General features: G+C 43.6%; 1 protein-coding gene across 2 annotated transcripts in view; it reads left to right on the forward strand.

Annotated features, from left to right (window-relative positions):
* nhsl2 (NHS-like 2) overlaps nt 1-12,098 on the forward strand; it is a 118,120-nt gene that overhangs the window by 80,444 nt on the left and 25,578 nt on the right. The gene's annotated exons all lie outside the window — the stretch shown is intronic.

A 12,098-nucleotide genomic window follows, 5' to 3' on the forward strand; every position in this document is an offset into this window, starting at 1 on the left:
GGTAGGTAGGTAGGTAGTTACTTTATTAATCCCCGAGGGGAAATTTTTTTCGCTACAGCAGCATACAGAAGCAATAAGATAATACACTGAAGAAAAGGAAATATTAATCATATTGTGGGTTGAAAATAACAGAAAGAGTGAGATTTTATTTTATAACTCCGCCCTGCGTGGTGTGTTGTAATAGGCCTTGGCTTGAAATTAAGAGTCATAATTGATCTGTTCATCAAATAAACTTAAAGCTATAAAACAGGACATCTAAGCTCTTTTTAAACGAGTTCAAACAGTGCTGATGAAGTTTGTCACTGTCAGTTAAATCTCTGCTTTTAATCCGGTGTCTGGTGAGACATTCCCGCCCGGCGCCGGGAGTGATGCATGTTATCGATTGTTTTGCGCAGAGAGATGAGAGTAAGCTGTAGGACCTAAGAGTACGTCCCGACCCTCCTGCACTGTGATTGGACGGCTGGGTAAAAAGTGACAGGTGACGAGCGCAGCCTTTTATCCAAAGTTTAACATTTTTCAACTCTAGGCGACCGGAAAAAAAACCCTGAATGTTCAGTGCTGAGCGCCGAATAAACGCTCAGCAACGGAGAGTTAGAAAAAAAAGAAAGAAGCGGTGCTACCATTAACAACAATTTGTGCTTCGGTGGACGCGGGCCGTAGGTTGTTGCAGCTGTGTCAGTGTTGTGCCGGGTCAACCTCAGGTCGACACCCTGTTGATGGAATCGCCGTGAACGATTCCCGATGACAGTTTATTTTTCTCGACATGGAATTTTTGCAAATTAACACACTTTTACTGCAATAAAATCACTGCAAATTACATCGCAATTTTGGGCAAAAGCCTCTGCGAAATCAAGCATTTTTAAAACATGATATGTTTTGGTAATTTGTGTCAATGCCAAAAGTTCAGACACAGACAGCGAATCAGCGGCCGTCTGCTGTTTGAACCAGGAGTCTGTTTATTTGTGAGTCTTGTTTACATGCAGATTGTAAATGTAGTTTTACAAGTGATTGTTCCTGTATGTTTAAGATGAGCTCTGTAGGACTCCATCAAGCTTGTGCAGCTGTCTTCAGTGCTGTACTTGATTTGAAAAGTGAAAGTTGTCAAAATAAACAAACAGAAAACAGTCTCAGGTCGCAAGTTGAAGTTTGCATACGGCGACTTTGGTGAAGCAAACTTGGTGCTCTCCTCTGCTGTGGATGAAGCTGAATATTTCTGCTCCAATACGTGTTAAAAAAGATACTCGTCTATGCTACACATTTAAATAGTAGCAAAAAGGTTCATCTGTTCTGTCCCAAATAACAGTGAAATACAACTGAAGCCTTGAATTTCCAACCAGATTTACATGAGGGAGATGATCTGAAAGTTTTTTTTTTTTTTTTTTGCGCGTGTGTGATTGCTGTATTAAAATATTAATCTGCTGCTCCTTGGCAATAAAATAGTATATATTTAAAGCCCAATATTACACTGAAGGCAGATGTATTGTATTCTAAGCGGTTTGATAACAGAAACATTTTCACATCGTCTTTCTAGTTTTAACTGCGTCTCTTCTGCACTCTATGCAGATTCACTCGGCACATTAAAGCTTTCTGGTGGAATACACAGCAGCCAGATTTGTAGGATCAACTAGATTCAGATTTTAATAGTCAACAAGAAAATATTTATAATATTTACTTGTAAAAAAGTATCTGTATCGCGTGGAGTACTTGAACACTTTAACACTAAACATCGAGGGTTAAACATACAGAATAAAGCACCAGACACAAAGCTGCAGTGATTTAAATCTCCTGATAATGATGAGTCATCAAAATCCTCGGCCTCAATTTTGTGCAATAAACTCTGATTTCTGCGGGTTTCTCAGTTGACGTTTTGAGCCGTTAAGTTTGATTTTGTTCGTTGATGAGAAGGTGGAGCGAGTCGAGCGGTAAGCTTGTAAGATTAGAGGAGAGTTTCTGCAGCAATGAAGGATGAGAGGTTGTTTTTTTTCTTTTTTTATCACCGAGTCTGTCGTTGCTCCTCTGAAGTGTCGCGTTAAAAAGATTCCACCTCTAATTCAAAGCTGCGCCGCGCGACTTAGCATGTTAACGGATCAGGTCTGAGGAAACTAGAAGAAAGTGTTTCGACTTGAGCTTCAATGTGCAGAAATCATGTTCAATTAGCAGACAGTGTTTACGTGCAGACTTATTATTGTTCCAATTTAGGATGTTCCTGATGAAATTGTTCATTGATACCCTCCTAAACATGATTCCAACATATAACAAGATGCAGGTTATAGTCTTCTTGAAATCTGTCCGATCGTGGAAAAGCCTTTGAATAAATGGCAATGACAGCCTGCTGTGTTTGACGCTCTGACACCGTCGGCGTCGGCCAGCAGCTCTCAGCTGTCATCGTAACGCTGCAGCCGGAGGGCCGGAGACGAGAGAGCGTGAATGAAGTGTGGTCGGCTGTGTTGGAAGGAGAGACGTTGGTTGCAGGCGTTAGTGAATGTTTATGCAGACACGGTGCAGGATTAAGGACGTTCCAGTTGCTCCCGTGTCCCCGTGTGACCCCAGACTGACTCCACGATGTGGAGGTCGAGGCTCCGTGAAGGTCAGGACTCCTTCTTCTTGTGGCTGAAGGTGGCTCTTCGTGAGGCCGGCTATGCGTTTGAGCTCGTCGAGCCGCAGCTCTTCTGCGTAAGAGCATCAGTGAGGTCCAACTGGAATGCCGACTGCAGCCTTACAACAGGGTTGCATTTGGCATTCCAGTTCATCTCTAGTGGAAGGTGTTGAGATCAGAGCTTCGAGTCCCTCCACAGTGAAAGACTTTACTCACCGGCGACGGGACAAATAAACGACACGGTAATGCGAATATTTGCGACAATTTCTCCAGAATAAAAGTCTGAATGAAAGCGGTGCTCAACGTGATCGGTGGATTTCTTTATTTGTGGTGAGACAGCTCAGGAACAATCTACCTCGTTCCAGACAAAACTAAATGGCACTTTTTTCGCTGCATAACATTTGGTGTTCTGTGAGAAAGTACTCATCATGAAACAATAAAGCAATATATATTGTGGTGCGATTTAATTACAGAAACACTAAAACAACCATTTTAATATGAACCTCACTTTGTTGGAAGCAAACCCTTAAAAAAAATAAAAAAAATAAGAGACAAAGTCTTCCTGAGAAAAACAAGGATTAAATCCGTCTTAAAAATGCCCTAAAACAATGTTTACATTCAGGTTTTTAATGGCGGTCAGGAGTATCATTGCTGCTCAGAGCTGCTGTCGTTGCTAATTTGATTCAAAACTCGAGGCCAGAATTCGACTTTCTGCTCTCCACAATCCACTTCATGTTTTTATTTGCCTTTTGTCCGCTTTTTTCTCTCTCTGCTGATCAGTAAACACAATTTTATCTCACTATATATCACAGCGCTCTCACTCGGAGGGCTTAAAGGGCCAAAGCTGCAACCTTTTCCTCTCCACGGACAACACAAGCTGGTGTGATGTAACCGACCGAACTTTAAAAATGTCATAGTGAAACCCTTCATTCAGTCCGAGGAGGTCTGAGTCACTGGAACCGGATAAAGTTTCCCCATCTGAAGTAACCCGACTGTAAAATATCACAGCTGCCCTTTAATTATGTCAGAGAGCCGATTCTGGCTGAGATGGAGACGGGCTGATACGGGTCTGCTGTGGTCAATACGCATTAGTGGACAGGTGTAGCATTGATCAAGTGCAGAAGGAACAGTTTATAATCTTACCGTCTTTATTTTAAGAATGGGACTTCCAATCCAATCATTTTTATAATAATTAGAAACCCTCAGTTGTAGCAACAGGTCAATGAAGCTCCGCCCCTTTTTTTTTCTCCAAGTGATTACAGTTTTTTTGATCCGGTTCAGTGCGTTATTATACTCTTGACAATATTTTTTCAAAACTTCCTCCCGTCCGTGTGCCAGTGCCGCCGTCTGTAAATCTGTAAATCTGTAAATCTCACACTTTGTACTTTTTAGTTGCACAAAATTTACTTTAATTGTAGATGTTATGGTTTGGATTTTACAGCACTGAGGAAATAAGGAGAAAGAGCTTGATAAATGTTGTGGGGGGGCCAAACAACGAAGGTGAAGGCCAAACTTTGCATTCGATAGAAAACCTTCATTTTTTTTTAAAGAGGCTTTTACTGTGAAACATTTGCAGGAACATGTTGTGACTGAAATCGGAGAATCAAACTTCAGATGAATAATCTCCAAACAACCGTTTCAAGCAGCAGAATTGTCTTGTTGACTTTATGAAATATAAATATTGGAAATATACATTGTTGACTTGTAGGGAGTGTTAAACCTTGTTAGAAACGAGCCGTGTGCGGGAGGATTTTGGATTAAAACAACTTGCTTAGTTTGACTTTTTTTAATCAACCTAACAAACCCTTTCATCAGCTCCTCTTTATTAACACTGACAGCGCTGCGGAGTCCCAGGTGATTCTACGTGACATATATTGTACGTGTCAATTTAAACGCCTCTTACAATATTATGCAAATGCCCTGTTCACACAGCATTAAATTAAAGTAGGCATTTAGCATTTTGGGCAGAATTGGCTCGTGAACAGAGAGCTCCGACGAGTCGTCGCCGTCACACTGAATTGCAGCCCGGAGCTGAACCTCTGACAGTCAATGGAGCCCCTTTTAGCGGATTTATAGATTGTTTGAACTTCTACGACTGACTGGCCTTTCTAATCGAGCGGCCTGTTTGCTTCCACACCTCAAAATATTGCCTTTCTCTCGGCTAACAGAGGCCGGCGTGACCCGCTCTGTTGTCTTCTTAGGAGCTTTTTGTTTTTCCTTTGGAGTGACAACGCTGTGAATTGGGCGTGACAAACTCACCCGTCTCGTTTCTCTGCCCGCGGAGGGGAAGGGGGTTCGCAGAGAAGTTTTTTTCAAACGCAGGCTGAAGTGCGACACACTTCCACGCTGCGATTCAGTCGCATTTGCATTTAAGCCGAACTGTCAGAACCTCGAATGAACCTGGTGCTGATCAAACACGGAGCCGAGGCGACAGCCGCTTCGAGGTGGAGAGGAGCGGACTCGAGACGGAAAAGTCGGCAGTTTAAATCTGTAGAGGACTCCGAGTCTTTACTTTTTTTTTGTGGGGGGGGGGGGGGAGGTCGGAGTGTCCTTGATCACAGCACTTAGCACACATGCTGCCCGAGTGGAAGCTGTGCGGTGCCGGAGAGGAATATGATGAGGCACCGAACAGACGGAACTGTAAATAAGGATGTTTTTGTATTGCGAGCTCGTTCGGAGAAGTTTATTTGAACCCATGTCACAACAGTCGGCCGACCGGGCCTCGTCTCACATCTGTATGGTTTGCTGAACGATTCGGGCTGAAGTGTAATCGACGTCATCTGGCTTGTCACTCTTCAATCTTCATAGGAAAACGGAAATGGAGAAAGTTCCCACAATGACGAGCGGAAGACCTCGATGGTTTATCGTCACGAACCGGCGCCAGCTCCAGACACACGGGAGGATTACTATCAAATAAATGTATTTAACTCATATTAAAATGAACCAAACTGAGGTGCAGTGTCAGTACATCAGTAGTGTAGTGAGTGCATGCGCGTGTGTGTGTGTGAGCAAAGTTAAAGTAACATCTAGACTGTTGTAATCCTCCGCTGACCACTCAAGTGCTGTGTTCCAGATGTTGTACTTGTGTTCCAGATGTTGTACTCTTGTGGTACTAAAACGTACTACTCTGAGTGCATCGGTGCGTTCACACTGTCCAGTACAGAAACATGCAGTGCACCACAAGTACCAGGATGATGCTGGAACGCTGGAACACTCTCCATCCTAACACGGTCGCCATCTTGGCTGTGCAGAGGAAAGGGGGCGGGGCCAACGGCGGGAAGAATTTTCAAATTAAAGCGTCCGAGGAAGCTGCAGATGTTCCTGAGAACCACACGAAAATATTTCTATCTCACTGCTGCTGCTGGGCAGAAGAATCAGTGTGTTTATTGAGTGTGTTCAACAGAGGGCACAAAAACACGTTGATTTCTGGGTAAAATAATTAAAGCTGCAGATATTTTGGCGGTTGATGTGTTCAGATTGAAACAGCACTAACTGTCAAAACTCCTGCACGACAGGCCTTTTGTGGAAGAGCACTATGGGAACTCAACGCGTGAGTTGTAGCTTACACGCGTGTTTGTGCCACATTTGTGGAGATTTCCTCAAAGTGTCCAACACATTATTTTAGTTTTGAGTGCATCATTGTGGTACTTGTGCACTGCGTGTTTCTGTACTCGACAGTGTGCGCGCTCTTATGCAGGCGAGATAGTGAGTGTTCGTGCACAAGTACGCCATTTGGAGGAAAATATTTCTGACAAATAAAACGTACGGACTAAAGACAAACGCTCCCTTTGGAAGTCGTCCTTTGAGCTTTTCCACTATAAAAAAACATCAGGGAGTCGTCTGCAAATAATCTTTGGATAATTGACAAGAATTCGAGCTGAAATGGTTTCCTGTACAAAAAGGGGGTCTGATAATTGGATCACAATCCTCCTAGCGGTTTCTCAAACTAGGCCGCTAACCGCCAAGTGTGTCCTTCTAGGTCACAACCATCCCTTTTCACCACGCTGTCGCCCAGCCCCGCCCCCCCTCCGCCTCCCCCCAATGGATTGATCAACTGTGCATGTTAAATCACAAGGACGAAGATATGACACACACAAACACACACACACGTCTGTGGTGGCGCGCACGTAGTGTACACAGACAAACAAGCACTCAGGCTGCGGTGAATGAGGCGTATTGTTCATTTCCTTCGTCGTCCTGGATGGGGGAGAAAAAAGGGTGACCCGAATTTGACACGGCCGGGGCGCATATTGTCAAGGATGGTCGGGTTTGTCCGTGAATGGGTGCACTGTACAAACACACAACAACAACAACAACAACAACACAACGACGCAGATTTGTGCACGTCGAGTGTGAAAATAAGTATTTAAACACGCAAAGAATTGTGCAAAAATAATCTGCAAGCAACAGGAAGACTTTAAGAGCACACAAACACCTGAATGAAAGACACACACACACAGAGACACACGCATACACACACACACACACACTCACACACACACACACACACACACACACACACACACACACACACACACACACACACACACAGACACACACACACACACACAGACACACACACACACAGAGAGACACACACGCTCTCACACACACACACACACACACACACACACACAATATACAGGTTAGTGATGCATGAGTGCATGGGCTGCTTGTCTGGACAGAGAAAAGGGGGGGGTCGACCCGTGTGTGTGTGTGTGTGTGTGTGTGTGTGTGTGTGTGTGTGTGTGTGTGTGTGTGTGTGTGTGTGTGTGTGTGTGTGTGAGTGTGTGCACGAGTGGGAGTGACCTGCATACCTTTACACCCCTAACACCAATAGCATCCCTCCTCCTCTTCCTCCTCCTCCTCCTCCCTTATTTTCCCACCCTGCAGCCATGTAGCCGAGCTGCTATCTGAAGCATGGATCTACAACTGTTTACTCTCCTTCTGCTCCGGTGCTGCCGCCTCTTTGGACCGAGCGTCTGCCGGTCACACTGGCTGTTTTAAACTTTTTACTACTTCCTGTTTTAGTCCTACAACCTAAAATGTAACTTGAGAAACGGAGGGAAACGTGTGCAGTGACGTGAGTAAAAGATGAAAAACTTTCAGCACAAGTATGGAGTCAGCAAAACAACACAAAGGTGTGTTGGAGTTCTTTGTTATATATTGTTGTTAGATGTTGTAGATGGTTAAAAGGCAGACAATTTTACTTGTAATGCACATTTTTTGTTACTTTAATCGTTAACATTTCATCATGTTTTATGAGTTTTGCGTGTAAAAGTTTAATCTACAAAGTAATTAACTCCATTACTGCTGTTGAACAAGCGAAAGGAGGAAAATGTAGAAAAAGTGCTTCTGAAATGGAAATTTCAGAGTAGCATCAAATGGAAAAATATGCTTTCTAATCATCTGCTAATTAATCGTAATGCTTTATTGATGCTAAATAAATAATTACCAATTGACTATTAATCAAAACAGTTTTCTTGTTGCAGTAAAGCTGGAATGTATCTTCAGATAGATAAATAGATAGAAACACATAGAAATCTAAAGTTTATAGAACAAATTAATAAAATAACCGATAAAAGTCAGTGGCTTAAAAAACTTTAACAGACCTTTTTATCTTCTTTTTATGCATCTCAGTAAAAAAAATAGTTTGACATTTTGGAAAGAAAACACATCAAAACATGCCGATTTTGCAGCTTGTAACTCGCTGGATAACGGTTTTACAAAGCTGGTTGTAAAGTGGTTATAAGAGAAGAGATGCTAAAATAATCATTTGCGATCATTGATTATTATTTAGGAAGTATGGCCTGTTGGGATGTGCTGCTTGAACTCGTTGGAGGCTCCCAACCCTCCTCTCATTGCTGCAGGAACCAGTTAATCCTCAGTACTTTTGGATGTGAGATTAATCAGAAGCGTGTTAGATCCTATTTTTACCTTCCGGTGCCGGTCCGACTCTGCCAGCATCTCCATCCCTGTTAGCGCTGATAGTTTTGACAGATTGGCCCTCATTGGCGCTGTGTTGTGTGAATTCCCTCTTCTTCCTCCTCCTCTTCCTCGTTTTCTCCGCCCACTTCGTCTGTTTTTGGCCTCTAATTTTCGCCGCCGTTTCTCCATCCTGCCTCGATTCTTCTTCTCCACCTACATCTTCTTCTGCCTCCTTTTCTCTTCTTTTGTTTTGGACTTAGACTTCTGCCTCTGCTGTTTCCTCATCATTTGCTGCTTCTTCTTTTGGTGCCTTTCCTCCATTTCCCCCCCCTCAAGCCTTTGGCTTTGTAATTCCCTCCTTTTTTACCTTTTACCTCATCTTCAATGTAATTTTCTTCTACTGTTTTGTTTTTTTCCAATTCAGCTTCCTGACTTCTGTTTTCCTCAAATTCTTTTATGCATCTTCATCATTCTTTGTTTTCATTCTCCGCGTCTTAAAAAGTTTCCTGTACTTCTCCTTTTCATTTGCTTCATCAGCCTCTTCTTCACGTTATCCTCCTGTGTGCTTCTTTTCCTGTGTCGTCTTCATCTCTTTTCCTCTCGCTGCTCTTCCTCTTCAGCGGTCCGTTTACCCCTCGTGTCTTCGGACTCTTGCTGACGTCTCACTTCTTTGGGCCTCTGCAGTTTGGATGAGACCGGTTCTGGCTTCTGCTCACTGTTTACTAACCAGCTGATCCTGACGTTTTTGTTTTTTTCTTGCGTGCAGCAGTCAAGGCGTTTTTTAATCAATTATTTTTAGCCTTGCAAAATCGATAGTTCTCCATCACCAGCAGCGGGTGTGTGATATACTTCTATGAATACAAACAGGCAGGGAGGTGTCCTCTTAAAGCGAGTGCTTACAAAGTGAAACGTTTTAAAAGCTTCTCGAGGAACTGAGAAATGCAGTAAACAAAGAAAGTCTCTGTTTATCATGTCGTCATTTGTATTCTGCCCAAACTTGAGTTTTTAATGAGAATTTGATGAACATCTTTGCGTCTCCTGCAAACTATTGATTGGAAAAAGGATTTGTCGATAAAATATTAGTATTTTGAAGATCTCTTATTTACTTTTAAAACACGTCTCTGCACATTAGATAGTGAGCTTTTTCTTGTGTCATATCGTTCTTTCTGTTAGCTTAGCGTAAAAGCGTGGTTGTGCTGCTAAATGCTACATTGATGACCTTGTTGGCGAACAATAAATAACTTAACAACTCCAAATCTGTTTTTATTAACGGGTTGCAACGGACTATAAATCATTAGTAAACAATTTTTTGAAATGCCGGTCGATACGCAGCTGCAGCAGAGCAGCTAAAACGAGTCACGTCGGTGAGATCTCCACCGACTGTTTCTGAGTGAGCGTGATGCCGTGATGCTGCGTTCAGACTAACCAGATTAACGTAGTCCGAGTTTGCACAGGAATGCCGGCCTCGGGGCCGAGAGGAGCGCAGATTACCTCGTCAGACGCTGAGCCTTGTTAGCATGCAGGGTCCCAAAAAACCTTTCTCAAACTTGGGAGGAATTTGCAGCCCAAAGATTCACAACCTCCGCAGCTTCTGCAGCCACCGAAGCAGCTCGTATCCTTCCCGCACCTCGTCTCTTTCTTTCTTTTATTTCCCCCACAAACATTACAAGATAATAAAACCGCCAACATGCGGTGCAAAATGTCTTCAGTGTTACCTCGGGGCCACGAAAACAAGGAGCAGCCGACAGTGTCTAATCTTCATCTTGTGAAAACCTTGTTCCTGCAGTTTATGTTTCACTTCACTTGAAGAATTACGTCTCTCTTAAATAACATCTGCCGTCCTCCAGTTTATAAAACACCTTTTTCGAACTCAACAGAACACAGCGGCTGAGCTGAAACGGACAACGGATGCACGTTAAGTTCATCGTCTTAATCCGTGCTGAAGGTTGTGAGAGTTCTGATGTGTCCTGTGTTTCCTCTGAAGTATACAGACATAATTGCACTTCGAACGAGAGCGATCCTGGGAGCGTTTTTCTGCTGCTGGCGCTTTTTCAGTTCAGCAGAGGGAAGATGTCAACAGCAATGATCCAAAATGCCATTAAAAGTGGCACCGAGTCTGCGGGTGGGTGGACCGCCTCCCCGCTTATGAAAACACATCATTATCTTTTTTGTATTCTGAGGCTGTTGCTGCTGTGTATTAATTTGTATTCATGACTTTATATTCACAAAATTCTCCAAAACACTCCCACGTCGCCTGCACTCGCTTCAATCTGACACCTGCCAAACTTTACGTAAACTACTTTTATTTATGCGTGAGTTTGCCAGACATGACGGCCGTGCAGTCATTTCAGAGACTAAAAGCCATCACGCTATCGTCTGCTGTTTGGTGCTCAGCGGTGGTGTACAGTCGGCTTTTAAGGGGTTTGTAATTCAAAAGAACAGCTGGTTTCTGTGACCGGAAAGGCTGATGAGAGGGAACCAAAACTGAACGTGTTGGGCTGTCTGGGCGGGAAAGTTGCAGGTTTTGTAAGTGTGTAAATGTCATGTGAGGCGGGATCATGTGACCAAGGTCTCGCAACAGAGGTATTGAGACCAAGTAGTGACTTGGTGGCGTTAGTCACAGGCTGAAATGTAGGAAATTGTGAGTAGGAAAATAAAAAGATATGAATAAAAAATAGGTTACTAGGTTTCATTTTTATCCCTTAAAGGAAAATGTGTAACTTTCACATTGTTTTTTTGATCCTATATTTATTTTTGTGGTTTTTATTTACTTTTTCCTTATTATTTACTTGTTGCTGTAGCATTAATACAAATATTTGACTCCTATAGCTGACCATTTATCCCTCTGGGTGGCCAGGCTGTTGTTGTTACCCATCCCCTCGTGTCGCTAGGCAACCGTGTGCCACCAGGAAGGAATCCATATTGTCCCGGGGAAGCAAGTTCAACTCAAAACTCTTCACCTCGCCGACGTTGGTGCTGCACTAAAGCTGTCAGCGGGACGGTGCCAGGAGTGTGTGTTTGTGTGTGTGTGTGTGTGTGTGTTAGTTATTATGTGTGGGTGTGTATGTATGTGTGTGTGCATGTGTGTGTGTGAGTTGGGGAGTGGGGATTGGGGTCGGGAGTGTGTTTTTGGTAAAGGATTGGTTGGGAGGGGGAGTGTTTTTGTGTGTGTGTGTGTGTGTGTGTGTGTGTGTGTGTGTGTGTGTGTGTGTGCAGTGTGTGCAGCAGGAGAAAGAGGGGGGGAGGTGGGAGTTAGGAATCTGTTTACAATGGCTTGGGGGAGAGTCGTCTGAGCTGCAGTAGAGGAAGAAGCGGTGAGATATCGAGAGGAAAACTGAGAGAGGAAGAGTGTGAGACAAAGAAAGAGGGAATAAGCGATGGAGGAGAGAGGTTATGGGAGGATTAACTTTGAATCCTTTAAGGTTCCTCGGCAGAAGTTGCAGCAGGAGTCACGGGAGTGAAACTGCAGGCTGATGCAAAGCAGCAGCCGCTCTAGATCTCCGCTCTTGGCCATGCAAATCAGATATCTGCTGTGTGAGTGTGAGGCTGTGGGTTTGATTCCTGCGTGTGTGTG

This window comes from Embiotoca jacksoni, unplaced genomic scaffold (assembly GCF_022577435.1).
Source record: "Embiotoca jacksoni isolate LCO1_2020_lvr unplaced genomic scaffold, fEmbJac1.0.p SCAF_51, whole genome shotgun sequence".
NCBI lineage: Eukaryota > Metazoa > Chordata > Actinopteri > Embiotocidae > Embiotoca > Embiotoca jacksoni.